We start from the raw sequence: 14,039 nt of genomic DNA on the forward strand, positions 1-14,039 counted from the left end.
ATACAGGTCCTTGATTGAAGGCAGGTTGGTAGTAATTGTTTTTTCTGCAGTCCTAATTATTCTCTGAAGTCTATGTCTGTCTTATTGGGTTGCAGAACCAAACCAGACAGTTATAGAGGTGCAGATAACAGACTCAATAATTCCTCTGTAGAATTGTATCAGCAGCTCCTTGGGCAGTTTGAGCTTTCTGAGTTGGCACATGTTTATGTTTTTTTGATATGTAAGGTTGATGAACATTACATCTCATAATCTACATTTAGCAGCAAAAATATTAAAAGCAAATAATTTGGGTAATGTCACTTAAAGTTGTACTTAAGTTTATTTTTCTACCCACAATTGGCACTTAAAGTTACTGCACAAGGTGTCTATAGAATGGCTGGGAAGCAGGGGTGGGATTCTACTGGTTCTGACCGGTTCTATAGAACCCCTTGTTAACTTTCTAAGCAGTTCAGAGAACTTGTAATTAGAAGAAATCTCCTTTTGTTTTTTTCCACCCTTATTACATTCTTGGCAGTATGCCTAGACTTACTGTCTCAGAAGCAGGGTTTTTTTACTTTCTTAAAGGGGAAGGGTTACTTTAAGCTTTTTACACTGCTGTTGGGAGGAGACACTCCCCTGGATATACTTCCAGCCACATGCAACAATCAGCACTTTGAAGAAATAACTGAATAACTGGAAAGGAGCTTTTAACGACAAGGAACCAAGATGAGTGACATTCAGCAAGGCTTCTTGGCTAACTAGAAAGACTAACATTCAAATGTGAATTTACAAACTCTTTCTGAGTTTTCGTCTAAAACTGGTTTTTGGTGAAGTTTAATTCTGTCATTGGTGACATTTAATCCTGTGTTTATTGATGGGATAATTTTCCCTATTCAGCTTTGTTTGGAAGGAAAAAGGTTCATCTCTGTTCCTGAAAATAAACTGGGTTGAGAAATCTGGCTAGTTCCTATGTCTATGTGTTCTGATAATTGGTTTAACAAGCAACAGCTACTATTGTGATTTAATTATTTGTATTGTGTTTGAATTTTTTCCTACCTCATAGTTTCTTTTTTTTATCTAGGGATGGGGTCTTCCTTCACTGCTTTAGTGGCATTTGGCACTGTACTTTTGGGGTGTATTTCCAAGAGGCAGGATGCAAGCTTGGCACTGATTTTTTTTACTGCCTTTCTGGGGGACATGTCACATTTCCTTAGATCTGGATGATTTTTTGTGAGGTAAATGAGGCCAGTTGGTATCTTTAAGTGGTGCAAATGGTTCTTAGGATTGCTTTTCCTGGGTGTGCTCTTTCTGGACAGCTTAAATGACCTCCAAGTTTCACTTTATCAGCAAGAGTTGGCTGCTGATAGTTATCATTGCATTTTAACTATTTTAATTCCTCAAGGTGGCCTGGCAGCCTGCCTGCTTTGTAACTCTGGCTTGCAGTTATTTTTAATCTAATGATTGGTATTTAGAGCAGTTTTTTGCAAGCAAAGAAGCTTTTTGTATTTTTGTACAGATAATCCTTGACTCACAGCAGTTCATTTAGTAACCATTCAAAGTTACAATGGCACTGAAAAAAGTGACCTATGATAGTTTTTCACACTTACGACCGTTGCAGCATCTCCACAGTCACGAGAAGCCAGGGGAGGAGAAACGCCCCTCGACATGAGTGATATTGAGTTGGCCATGCCCACCCAGTCACATGATCACCAAGCCACACCCACAGAACCAGTTGTTTAAAAATTTGAATCCCACCCCTCCTGGGAAGAGATATAATTAAACATGTATTCAAATTATTCCGCTATACATTTAATCTTCAAATCTTTTTTTGGATAATTTTGTTGTTTTATCTGTTTTTTTTTTTTACATTTTGTATCCATTTTATGCTGCTATTTCAAAGTTTATGCTATACATATTGCTAATTTTAATCATTTTTTTGATTTGTCGCACATATGTAGCAAGCATCAATATTACTAATAAAGGAGAATATTTGTAGCTTAGGGTTGACACTAGCATTGATGATGTTCCCTAGTCTGGGTAATGAAACATTTTCAAGAAAACAAGCAAATTCAGAGAGTACCAATGACTCTGCAAATATCAATGTTTTTTAATTTAATATTGCCTTTTAGCCAAAATTCTTTGTTTGTATTTACCTTTCCTAAATACCCTGAGGTTGTCAATTTAATTTTGAATATTCAGATGCCAATTCCCTTATGCAGTTTAATGACCATAATAAAGTTATTTCAATTTCCACTTACATATGTAAGCGCAAACACAGCAAAACAAAAAAAGTAAAACTTCCAAACCCAACAGCCTAAAAAATCCATTTATGTACAACATCTGCTGAAATAAAAATGCTTTTGACTTATATTCTGACCTTTTTGCAAAAGAGTTCCCAGGCCTGGGAATAGTTCTTTTTTTATATTTTTACTAGATCTTGTCATATAGTACCAATCTGGGTCTTTATATATGACAGGCAGAACTCTGAATCATGTCTGAAAACAGATGGTAGCTAGTTATGCATGGCGTGAAGTGGACACAGGTGGGAGCAGCTTTCAAAACAACGGCTCCAGCCCTGCAAACAATGCAGCTGCTTTATGATCCAGACATGATTCCTATGCATTTCCATATATCTCAAAGCACTTCTTTCAAAGTCTCTGCACAGTTTTGATAGCTGTATAGTTTTTTAAAAAATAATAATAGAGTCTTATATGACTGCCTTTGTCAACTATTTCAATACAGCATTCTGGAACTTCTGAAATTTCCAAATTGCACATAGAGAGCATTCTGAAACATAATTCACCTGATAAAATTAAATTCAACTTAAACATAATTACATAACTGATCAATCTGCAAGATCTGACACTTTCAGGAAAAGGATGATACATTATGGTTAAGCATAACAATGCCATCTAAGCCACAGTCAAAACTTCAGTATTCAAGTTCAGAAATGAATCCAGGAATACCCTCAAACAGTATTTTCGGGGGGAGGTGGGGGGAAGTTACGTTTAGTGCAGCCTGAATTCCAATTCCTTGATCTCCCTATCACAGTAATTCTGTCTTATCTGCAGTAAATGTCATTCATGTCATTACCAATGGACACTCCTTTACAATTTTAAAAACGTCCTTGAATTTTGACACCAAGATAAGGAGCGATGTCATCACCAGCACTTTGTAACAATAAAAATTAAATCCATTTTATCACCTAAGTTTGCAGGGACATATTCTATCCAGGTTTCTAAATAGAGTTTTAAAAAATCCATGGGCATACTTGAAATTTTGTTTCCAATATCCCTAAACAGAGGAAGATTTTATTGGAATCTTCCCCTAATAGGCATAGACATTAACATAAATTGCAGACCAGCTTTTTAAAAATGCAACTTTCTTTAATGTCATTGTTACAGTTACACTAATTTCTCCAGTGCAGGCTTTTAAAATGTCAGTCTTACAGATATACAATCATTTTTCCCCTCTACTTATTTAGAATATGTACAATCCAACTCAATCAGTGTGACTCTCGGTGTACAAAATAATCAAGCAAAAAATGCAAAAGAAAACAACACATACAATTAAAAATCAACTAAAACAATACATGGCACCCAGAACCAGAATATACTATAGCTCTGCTCATTTTGACCCAAAGTCTAAAGAAAAGAGTCAGGCTTTGATTGCCTTTCTGAAGGTCTGCAGGTTCAAGGTTAATGACACAGGTGTCCTCAACTTAAATACCACAGTTGACCCTGGAATTTCTGTTATAAGTCATTGCAATCATTAAGCATGTTACCACATGGTCTGTCTTGGTTTTAGAACCGCTTTTGCAATGGTCAGAAAGTGAATCACTGTGGTTGTTAAGCGAGTTGTTAAACTGGCAAAAAAAAATCTTACAAACTGCAGTCACGTGAATACAGGATGCTGCGTCAAGTAATAAATGTACAAAGTACCTGAAACAAGATCATATGTGATTGGTGGGGGGGATTTGCAGTGCCACACTTGTAACTTCATAGGCAGGTCATAAGTACCCTTTTTCAGGGGTGCATTTCTACCGGTTCTGTCCACCTCTGTAGAACTGGTAGCTCTGAAGAGCAGCAGATATAGAACCAGTTCTATGTCTGCTGATGTTTTTGCCCACCTGCCCACCCAGGCTCTTACCTGACCTTTATTTCCTGATTTTTCAACTTCAGCTACCGAACGAGGCACAGCTGCAGTTTAAAAAGCAGGAAAAGAGGGCTGTTTCACAGGCTACTTCTCTGCACACAGTGTGCTGATGACGATTTACAGGCGCATGCACGGAAGCTTGTAAATCCTGAACCGGTAGTTAACCCTGTCGTATCCCACCCCTGCCCTTTTGGGGTCTATCATAACTTTGAACAGCCATTAAGAGACATTAAATGAGACTACCTGTATGTTGAAGGAAAATCATTCAAGCAGGTAACTACGTAGCTACTGCTGTTGTAATTTTTAAAAATATTTTCAAATATAATTTTAATGAACTTTTAACTGGAGAAAGATGGATATTACATTTAATAGAATCATCCTTAATGTTCTTCCTGTGTCAACTCAGGAAGCTCAGATTGCTTAAGGATCTGCTGGTACAGTTCTACAGAGGAATTTATTGAATCTGTCATTTGTACCTGTATAATTGTCTGGTTTGGCACAGCAACCAAACAGGACAAAGTACAGACCTCCACGGATATTTAACACTGCAGAAAAATCAGTTGCAATCAGTGAAACATCTCACTGATAAAATAAGTTATTTGGGGATGGAATGTAGTATAAAATTTAACGTGGCTTTCAGCATTTGAATTGGGGGACAAAACAAATGGAAACATGATAGGGATTATTGGTAAATTGCCAAGTTAAACATAACCTCTTTTAATAAAGGTGGTTATGGAGATCTCCATATTTATTAAGCCAAATTTCAATTTTAAAGCATCATAGCAGTCAATTCTATTTTCTGTTTTAATATAGATCTACATCTTTCCTTCCCCAATCTTGGTCGAGTATATTTCAAATTTAGGTTCGATTTAATTATTTCACTCAAACTAGAAGAATTTTCTAAATAAATTCTAAATACATAACTTCTGAAGTGGTACCAGGAATTGTTCCCCTTTGGATCTGATTGGGTTTTTTAGGGGGGAGCGGAAATCTGCATGTATTATTTATATTTATACTTCAGGAAAGGACTATTTCCCCCACACCTGGCAAATAACCTTTCAGGGCTGATGAAATGTTCATCAGCCTATCTCTAGTAGGTAAAAAAAATAAGCTTTGAGGGTTCAGACAGAACTTTACCTGTTCTTTCTCCCATTAGCGAATGAAGTGGTATGAGATTAAGAAAACAGCAAGCTTCATATGGAAAAAAAATGCCACTGTCTTGATAATCATCCAAGTCAATATATCTTGGAAATAATGAAAATGATAGCTTGAGCTTTGAATCCTGCCCACCACATTTTCAAGACAACAGTTTATTGTGCATCATTCTGTTGATAGGTGATGCTAGAAAGTGGAGAAAGGATAGATAGGAACCCACTAAAAACTTCCTTGAAAGTTATTACCGTAATACCTTCTGTGAGGGCAGCAATATTACCGCCCTCATTGGTTGAAGGGCAGAGGGAGGAGGTAAGAGGTTTTTACATCAGTAAGTATAAGAAGAAAGGACTTCTGGCGTACAAATTAACTATTGACAAAAATAGTATGGGTGAAGAGTTGAATGAGTAGCCATTTTTTAAAATGAAACAATGCTAAATATTGACATTTTAAACCTAGCAAAGCATACTTCTCAGCATGTTTACTTTATGAAAATTCTGTCACCATAAAAACTATGCAAGCATAGCTTATAAACTATCTGTTAGATATTTTGGTATGTTTATCTATCACAGCTAGATAAATTTAAGTCAGATTTTTAAATAATATATAATGCTAAAATTGTATACAAAGAAGTCTCAAAATAAAATAGAATATGTGTATTTCCTTGCCCAATAGTCTGTCAAAGATATATTCCAAAATATTTTTGGCATTCAGTTCTCCCTCCCCCCAAATTTCATATACAGACTAAAAAAAGCATTAAAAAATTGAAAGTGAAAAAATTTGTAACTTTTCCCATAAAAACAATGTTTTAACATATCCCTATTAGGAAAAGATAAATGTGTTATAAAATATTAGAATGAAAGTCTTGCCTATCAGGATTATGCATAGAAAATAAACTTATACCCCCAAAAGTAGCCAATTTTGTCATCAGGCTTTTGGGAGTCAAAATATGAGAAATACATAAATAAAAGGCACTTCCATATGACAATGTTTCCACTCCTTTCAATCAACAGTTGGAAGCCAATTTTCAATCGTCTTCACTTGTACCAGCTTAAAAATGCTAAGAACATGCTTAGGCCAATCTGTATTCCCCCAGCTGACAAGGGGAAGAGTATAAAGAACAGCATTCAATCAATGCCCTGCCCACTGAGCTACTCCAGATCCTTGGGAACAAAAGACCTTTAGCCTTATTCCACAGGAGGGAGGGAGGGAGGGAGGGAGGAGGAAGGAAGGAAATCCATTCCTTTTTGTGTTGAACATTTGAATATGAAATGATAATACACTGCTCAAAAAACTAAAGGGAACACTTAAACAAACAATACAATGTAACTCCAAGTCAATCACACTTCTGCGAAATCAAATTGTCCACTTAGGTAGCAACACTAATTGACCATCAATTTCACATACTGTTGTGCAAATGGAATAGACAACAGGTGGAAAGCATAGGCAGTTAGCAAGACATCCCCAATAAAGGAGTAGTTCTGCAGGTAGTGACCACAGACCACTTCTCAGTTCCTATGCTTCCTGGCTGATGGTTTGGTCAGTTTTGAATGCTGGCGGTGCTTTCACTCTAGTGGTAGCATGAGATGGAGTCTAAAGCCCACACAAGTGGCTCAGGTAGTGCAGCTCATCCAGGATGGCACATCAATGCAAGCTGTGGCAAGGTTTGCTGTGTCTGTCAGCGTAGTGTCCAGAGCATGGAGGCACTACCAGGAGACAGGCCAGTACATCAGGAGATGTGGAGGAGGCCGTAGGAGGGCAACAACCCAGCATCAGGACCGCTCCCTCCACCTTTGTGCAAGGAGGGACAGGAGGAGCACTGCCAGAGCCTTGCAAAATGACCTCCAGCGGGACACAAATGTGCATGTGGCTGCTCAAACGATCAGAAACAGACTCCGTGAGGGTGGTATGAGGGCCTGACGTCCACAGGTGGGGGTTGTGCTTACAGCCCAACACTGTGCAGGACATTTGGCATTTGCCAGAGAACACCAAGATTGGCACATTCATCACTGGCGCCCTGTGCTCTTCACAGATGAAAGCAGGTTCACACTGAGCACATGTGACAGACATGACAGGGTCTGGAGACACCATGGAGAAGGTTCTGCTGCTTGCAACATCCTCCAGTTTGGCAGTGGGTCAGTAATGGTGTGGGCTGGCATTTCTTTAGGGGGCCGCACAGCCCTCCATGTGCTCGCCAGAGGTAGCCTGACTGCCATTAGGTACCAAGATGAGATCCTCAGACCCCTTGTGAGACCATATGCTGGTGCGGTTGGCCCTGGGTTCCTCCTAATGCACGACAATACTAGACCTCATGTGGCTGGAGTGTGTCAGCAGTTCCTGCAAGATGAAGGCATTGATGCTATGGACTGGCCCGCCCATTCCCCAGACCTGAATCCAATTGAGCACACCTGGGACATCATGTCTCGTTCCATCCACCAATGCCACATTGCACCACAGACTGTCCAGGAGTTGGGGGATGCTTTAGTCCAGGTGTGGGAGAAGATCCCTCAGGAGACCATCCACCACTTCATCAGGAGCATGCCCAGACATTGTAGGGAGGTCATACAGGCACATGGAGGCCACACACACTACTGAGCCTCATTTTGACTTGTTTTAAGGACATTACATCAAAGTTGGATCAGCCTGTAGTGGGGTTTTTTTTTTTCACTTTAATTTTGAGTGTAGCTCCAAATCCAGACCTCCATTGGTGGCTAAATTTTATTTCTATTGATAATTTTTGTGTGATTTTGTTGTCAGCACATTCAACTATGTAATAAACAAAGTATTTAATAAGGATATTTCATTCATTCAGATCTAGGATGTCTTATTTTTGTATTCCCTTGATTTTTTTGAGCAGTGTATATTGGTAGGACAGAAGCAAACCCCAGGAATTGTTGGCAAAATGACTCAAAAGATATCTTGCAAACACAACAAAGCTGCAATGATGCAATCGAACAGTTAAAAGGACAACTCAGTATTAGAAAACAGATAAGTACACAGATGACCCAAGTTAGTTTTAAAAGAGAACAGAATCCTTGTATAAGAGAAATTTGAGATGAACACACATCCACACATTCTTTCAAACTGCACTTAATCAGAGGAAGTACCAATAATCCATTCCTCAGTGATTTCTTTGGAATATACCAGATCATCTAATATTCTTTTTTTCAGAAGCATGCGGAGTTAAATGGAACTCGTTTTAGATAAGGTCAATATGGAATTACAGTATGTCCTGAATATGTTATGAGTTATAGATTTCCAGTTTATATTCTCCATTATACATTTGCTGCTCAGAATTATGAATATAACATACTTAATATTTTAGTATGAATGAGAAAACCATAGAAAATTGTTATTTAATTTATACACATTTACTGATTTTCAATCTTTAACATAAATTGTTAGAATTCTTATTTTCCCATTTAGCCTTATAAATAAAATGAAGGCATTCATGTTTGAATAGACTGCCAGAAGGATAAATTCAGAGCTACATACTGGAGTATGTCCTGTTCCCTGAATTATTAGTCATTATTCTTCCTGACTTCATTAGTAGTTTCTGCTCAAAACGTTTAAGATTAATGAGTCATTTCCTTTCAATCAAGAAGCTATGGATGAGGGTGAATATAGTTTAACTTTTAAGAACAGGACAGATGAATTATTAAACTCATTGGGTACTTTTATTTTTCTAGATGAAGCAGAGCCTTTATTTCCTTCTTCCCCTTGGTTTTCTTTAAAGTAGCTCCACACCAAAGGTGGATGATACAGAACTAGTGATGAATTATTAACTATATCAAATATTTTAGAAAATTAGAGGGAGGAGATATGAGAGAGAAGTGCACCCAAAATTTCATAGGAAAAGATCCAAATAGATTTATAACAAGAGAAGCCACTTTCCTCCTAAAAAGATGAAGAAATCCTTGAACAACAAGATGCATATACAAGGACTGAATGCAACAGGTTTTCAACATTATGCAAAAAAGCAACAAAAAGATATCTTGATAAAGAATGCCAATGAATAGAAAAAAAAGGACAGAAAACAAAATATGTTTTAAAATATGCAAGAAATTAGATACTAATAAACAGTAAATCATAAAGGATATCTGAGGAAAAATCTAAAGACATGGAAAGATTATTCTGAAATAGTTCATAAATTTTATTTATGTCTATGTATGATTTTTATTCCACCTTTATTATTTTTATAATCATAATATATGCCTAATACTGAAGAAGGAAGATACAAGAAAACAATTTCTATAATTTCTCACATAAGCAAAGCATTTCTAATTAAAACTAGAGCCATACATAGAGAGTGAAATATCAAATGAACAGACAGAATAAAAAAAGACAGATAATGAAGACCGCAAGATAATAGAAGTATTTTTCTGACTATAATAGTGATATCTGTAATAAGCTATGAGGATATTAAAATGACATGTACATAATGACATCATTGCACCATGGACATATTGAACTTGAATTATATCTAATCTGAGTACTTACAAAAAGTTGTATTATCTGTGTCATGAGATCATGATCATCACAGCCCCTTATCCATCATTTGTTTTCCAAGTTAGTGATAACATGGTCTTTGATTATGTAAATGTTGCCAGAAATAAAGATCCCTTAGTGTGCCATATATATTCTTATTCTTCTAAGGAAATCTACATTGAATATAATGCTAGACTAGAAACAGAGTCTGGAAAAAACAAGATATTTCAAAATAGGAAAGGAAATGAAACAAGGTTATATATTATCCATCTATCTATTTAACTTGTATTGTCTATATTCTATAACAATGGCAGGAAATAAAAGCTGAATCAGAATCCGAGACCAAAATGCCAGTACATGGAGATAGGCTGATGGCAATACTTAGTTAGACAAAAGTAATTCCTACTTAAAATAGTTTATGACAAACATAAAATCTAAAGTGAAAATAAAATTGTAAAGTAAAATGTGAAGTTGAATTTTAAGATGAGAATGAAACTGAGGGCAAAAAAATGAAAATGGTAGACTGCACTATCATGGGAATAAAGGTAGACAGTGTGCAGGAGAATAAAGATCAGCATTAAAGATGCTAATCTTATTAGCAGGAAAGTTGACAGTCCGGGTTTAAGACCCGAGTATAATAGGGTGAGCTCCCATTACTTGCTGCAGCTCCTGCCCACCTAGCAGTTCGAAAGCATGTAAATGCAAGTAGATAAATAGGTACCACTTTGGTGGAAAAGGAACTGCATTCTGTGGGCTTCAGCATATAGTCATGCTGGCTACATACGCACAAAAGTGTCTTTGGACAATGTTGGCTCCGTCAGCTAAGAAACAGAGAAAAGCATCACCCCCCCCCCAAAGTTGGACATGGCTGAACAGTGAAAACCTTTACCTTTTACTATCTTTGGGCTCAGGAATAAAGGTAGACAATGTGTAGGAGAATTAACGATAAATCCTTGAGACAAAGTCAATGAAAAAGATATTTGTGTATCAAGATCAAAATTGTTAAAGCAGCAGTTTTCCATCACTGTTAACATGTGGCAGTAAAAGCTGGACACTGCAAAAGGTTAAGAGACAGAATGCAGATGCCTTTATATTAGGGATTTAAGTGACAATTACTGAAAGTAGCACCAGGGATTGCAAGAAGAATCAATTAGTTGATCCTGGATGAAAGAACTATTGCTAGTTTGAGATGAACAGCAAGCAGAAATTCATACATTTCGGACATGTGATTCAATTGAATGACTGACTACAAAAAAATGATAATATTTAGCAAGATTTATGAAAACAGAATTGATAAAGTAGACAGATGTGATAAATTATCAGAGGTAATTATGGGGTGAGATGGTAGGCAGCTGCTCTTCTTTGAATGACTATAACTCAGGGGGAAAAAACCCCTCAGCTCCAATGCCAACCAAAGAAGAGCCAATGCAGATGCTGCCTTCCCCTCTCTCTGATATAGAGGATCCTGACGTGGATCTGGAGGAAGGCCTCCCAAGCTTTGAGAATGCCAGCAGCATGTATAGAGGTTAAGATGATAGCAAAGCAAAGGAATAACCACTTGCAATGGAAACCACCTGATGGGAACTGACATTTTTCCTTGTTCAACCCCAGTAATGAAGAAGCCTTGAGTATTAAGTGCCCTACTGAGGGGAGATATTTTGTAGGAACATTTGTAACATCAGAAGTTGTTGAATGTCATATGAATTAAGTATGTTGCATGAATTCTTGACTATTGGACTGGATCCATCGCATCAACTGCACCTCTGCACTAAAGCTTGAGTTCTGTATTTGAACTGTTACTTCAGTGCTACTGCCTGATCCCCTGCAACGCAGATAGAAGGCTGATGCCTGATTTATGGCTCTACAAGCAGATACAATGATGTATTTTCTGATTTATGACTGATTTGTTTCACTTTCTGCTAGAACATAGGTTGTGAAACCATTGTTCATAGAGTTGCTCAAGGCTTATACTTATTGTCCAGTTTTGGGTTCCAGCACTAAAACCTACTCATACATTTATCCATTCATGGGACTGCATCATTATTAGGTATGTGTGGGTATTATTAAATGAGAAGCCCTCATCATTATAAACATAACCGAGCTACCTACACAATGACCACTCATGATCATTCTTCTTAACTAATGCTAAAAGGTGCCATGTCAGTTCCTTGACTAAAAGAAAACTGACAAACTCTTGTTAGAGCAGCCAAGCTGCATATCTCTGTTTACTGAACTAAACTGATAATTACATTCTGACTTAAAAGATACACTGTCAGTTCTTGGAATTGACTTCTGCTATTCCCCCTCCCTTTTAAACCCACCCACAACTCTCACAGAAGCTGTAACAAAAGGAGTTTCATAAGTCCTAGAACTTCTGATTGCCTGATAAGGAACTTTTGCAATTTTATCGGGTAGCCAGCAAGGGAAGAAAAATTCAATTTTGCCTAGAAAGAATGCCTACCCTGCTAAAACGAAAACATATTACAGATTCAGAAATGGACTCTAGGAACATTTTAATAGTTCACCATGCAAAAACTGAACTAGCTCTATGTGTGAATCACTGTTTTTGTATTAATCTGTTCTAAATTGGCATTTGCCATTTTATTTGCCTGCCTTGGTTAATATGCACATCGTATTTGCTACCTTCTGTTTGTTCTTTACCGACAGTTAGAAGGAATCATAGTCCTTTCCAACCTGTTCAGTCTATTTCTTACTTTCCATAAAAGAAAAATAAATAGCGGTGAAAAATACTAATATATTCCATAATGGGATTGAGGCAAAGTCATTGTTTATTTATTGCAAAGTTCATTGCTAATGCTTCTCCTCCCAATTTGTGTAAGGCAAAGGATACATTAGCAGTAATTTACAAATGTTATGAAAAATTATAGATACAAAAGATAATTAGTAAAATAAATTACTTTTTAAAAGTAGCCCAGGGTTGTTTTTAGTTACTCAGTTTTTGCAAGGAACAACTCAGCTAAGGATCTGGGTAACTTGAGGCTGCTTTCTGTCATCTTTAACTGAGCACCCAGATGTGAGAGACCCCAGGAACAGCCTTTCATATCACTGCCCCCTTCCCTTGGAACAGCATTTTCTCAGAGATCAGACTGTATCCAAAACTGTTATGGTTTCGGTAGGCCATTAAGGCTTTTCAAAATGCTTTTTCAGAGGTCCTCGGGGATCTTTTTTCCTGCACCAAGAATAGTACTGCTTGTTGTTTCTTGTTACTTTTAGGCAATGCTATTTTTAAAAAGTTAGTGTTTTAATCTCATTACTGAATGGGGGAATGTTATCTACTAATAGTCACACATGAGTGGAGCAGCACATAAACCCAAATAAGCAAGTAAGTAAATATAATTTCAAGCGTACTTTCATAGCTGTAATAGAATGTATGGATGACCTTGGGGAATGAGTGGAAGACATGCTGTATAGGAAACAAGAGAGATGGAAGCCTTCAATGGCTTAATGGTCAGAGAAAGAAACTTAGGAAGGCCCTGCCCTAATAGATCAAGTAATTAAAACTGACGGGGAAGTTTGTACAGTCAAACTTGCAAAATTGTGTTAATGTAGCCTTGCAATAAAATAGAGGTACTTCATCTAGTCTTGTTTACCTGGGAAGGCTACAATAGCTTTAGGTGGAAAGAAATGTCATTTTTTACAAAATGTATGGTAAATTCTGGACTACTGTACTACATGTTGAATTTAGTAGCCATTATAAAATAAAAATAATAAGGTAACACAGAGTTTATGAACAATTAATATCCCTTTATACACATGTTTATAAAAAGTCCCCTCAACACACTGTGGGTTTGGGGTTTTTCCATCCCTTTAATCACCTTTAGTTTCATGAAATGTCTCAACTAACTTGAAAATGCTACTATGTCTTATTATTGTCCCTAAATGCGAAAGATGGCTCAAATTTCAGTAGTTTTATCTTCGACATTTACACCTTAATTATACCAGAGATTTTAATTACTGGTTTCCTCCAGCTGAATTTACCATAAAAATAAACTGAATTCTTGGACAAAACCAGTAATTATAAAAGGATTGAGCATTTCTTGCAGGAAAAGAAACTTAACACTGCAACAACATAAGAAAGGTATTCAAGAAGTAAGAGGTATGCATCTTGAAACCATTCAACTTCAGATATGGAAAAGCATAAACATAGCATAAGGCATAAATATTTTCATTAAAAGTACATTAGTATCCCCCCAAATCTCACATAAAATACATTTTTAAAATAGAAGAGCATGGGAAACATTTGT

At 36.8% G+C, this 14,039-nt stretch overlaps 1 protein-coding gene across 12 annotated transcripts in view; it reads right to left on the reverse strand.

The window, feature by feature from the left end:
- The window catches only part of KDM4C (lysine demethylase 4C), a 196,363-nt gene that overhangs the window by 45,021 nt on the left and 137,303 nt on the right, over positions 1-14,039 (reverse strand). The window lies entirely within an intron of this gene.

Source organism: Pseudonaja textilis, chromosome 2 (assembly GCF_049901715.1).
Source record: "Pseudonaja textilis isolate UNSWEBS1 chromosome 2, rPseTex1.2, whole genome shotgun sequence".
Taxonomy (NCBI): domain Eukaryota; kingdom Metazoa; phylum Chordata; class Lepidosauria; order Squamata; family Elapidae; genus Pseudonaja; species Pseudonaja textilis.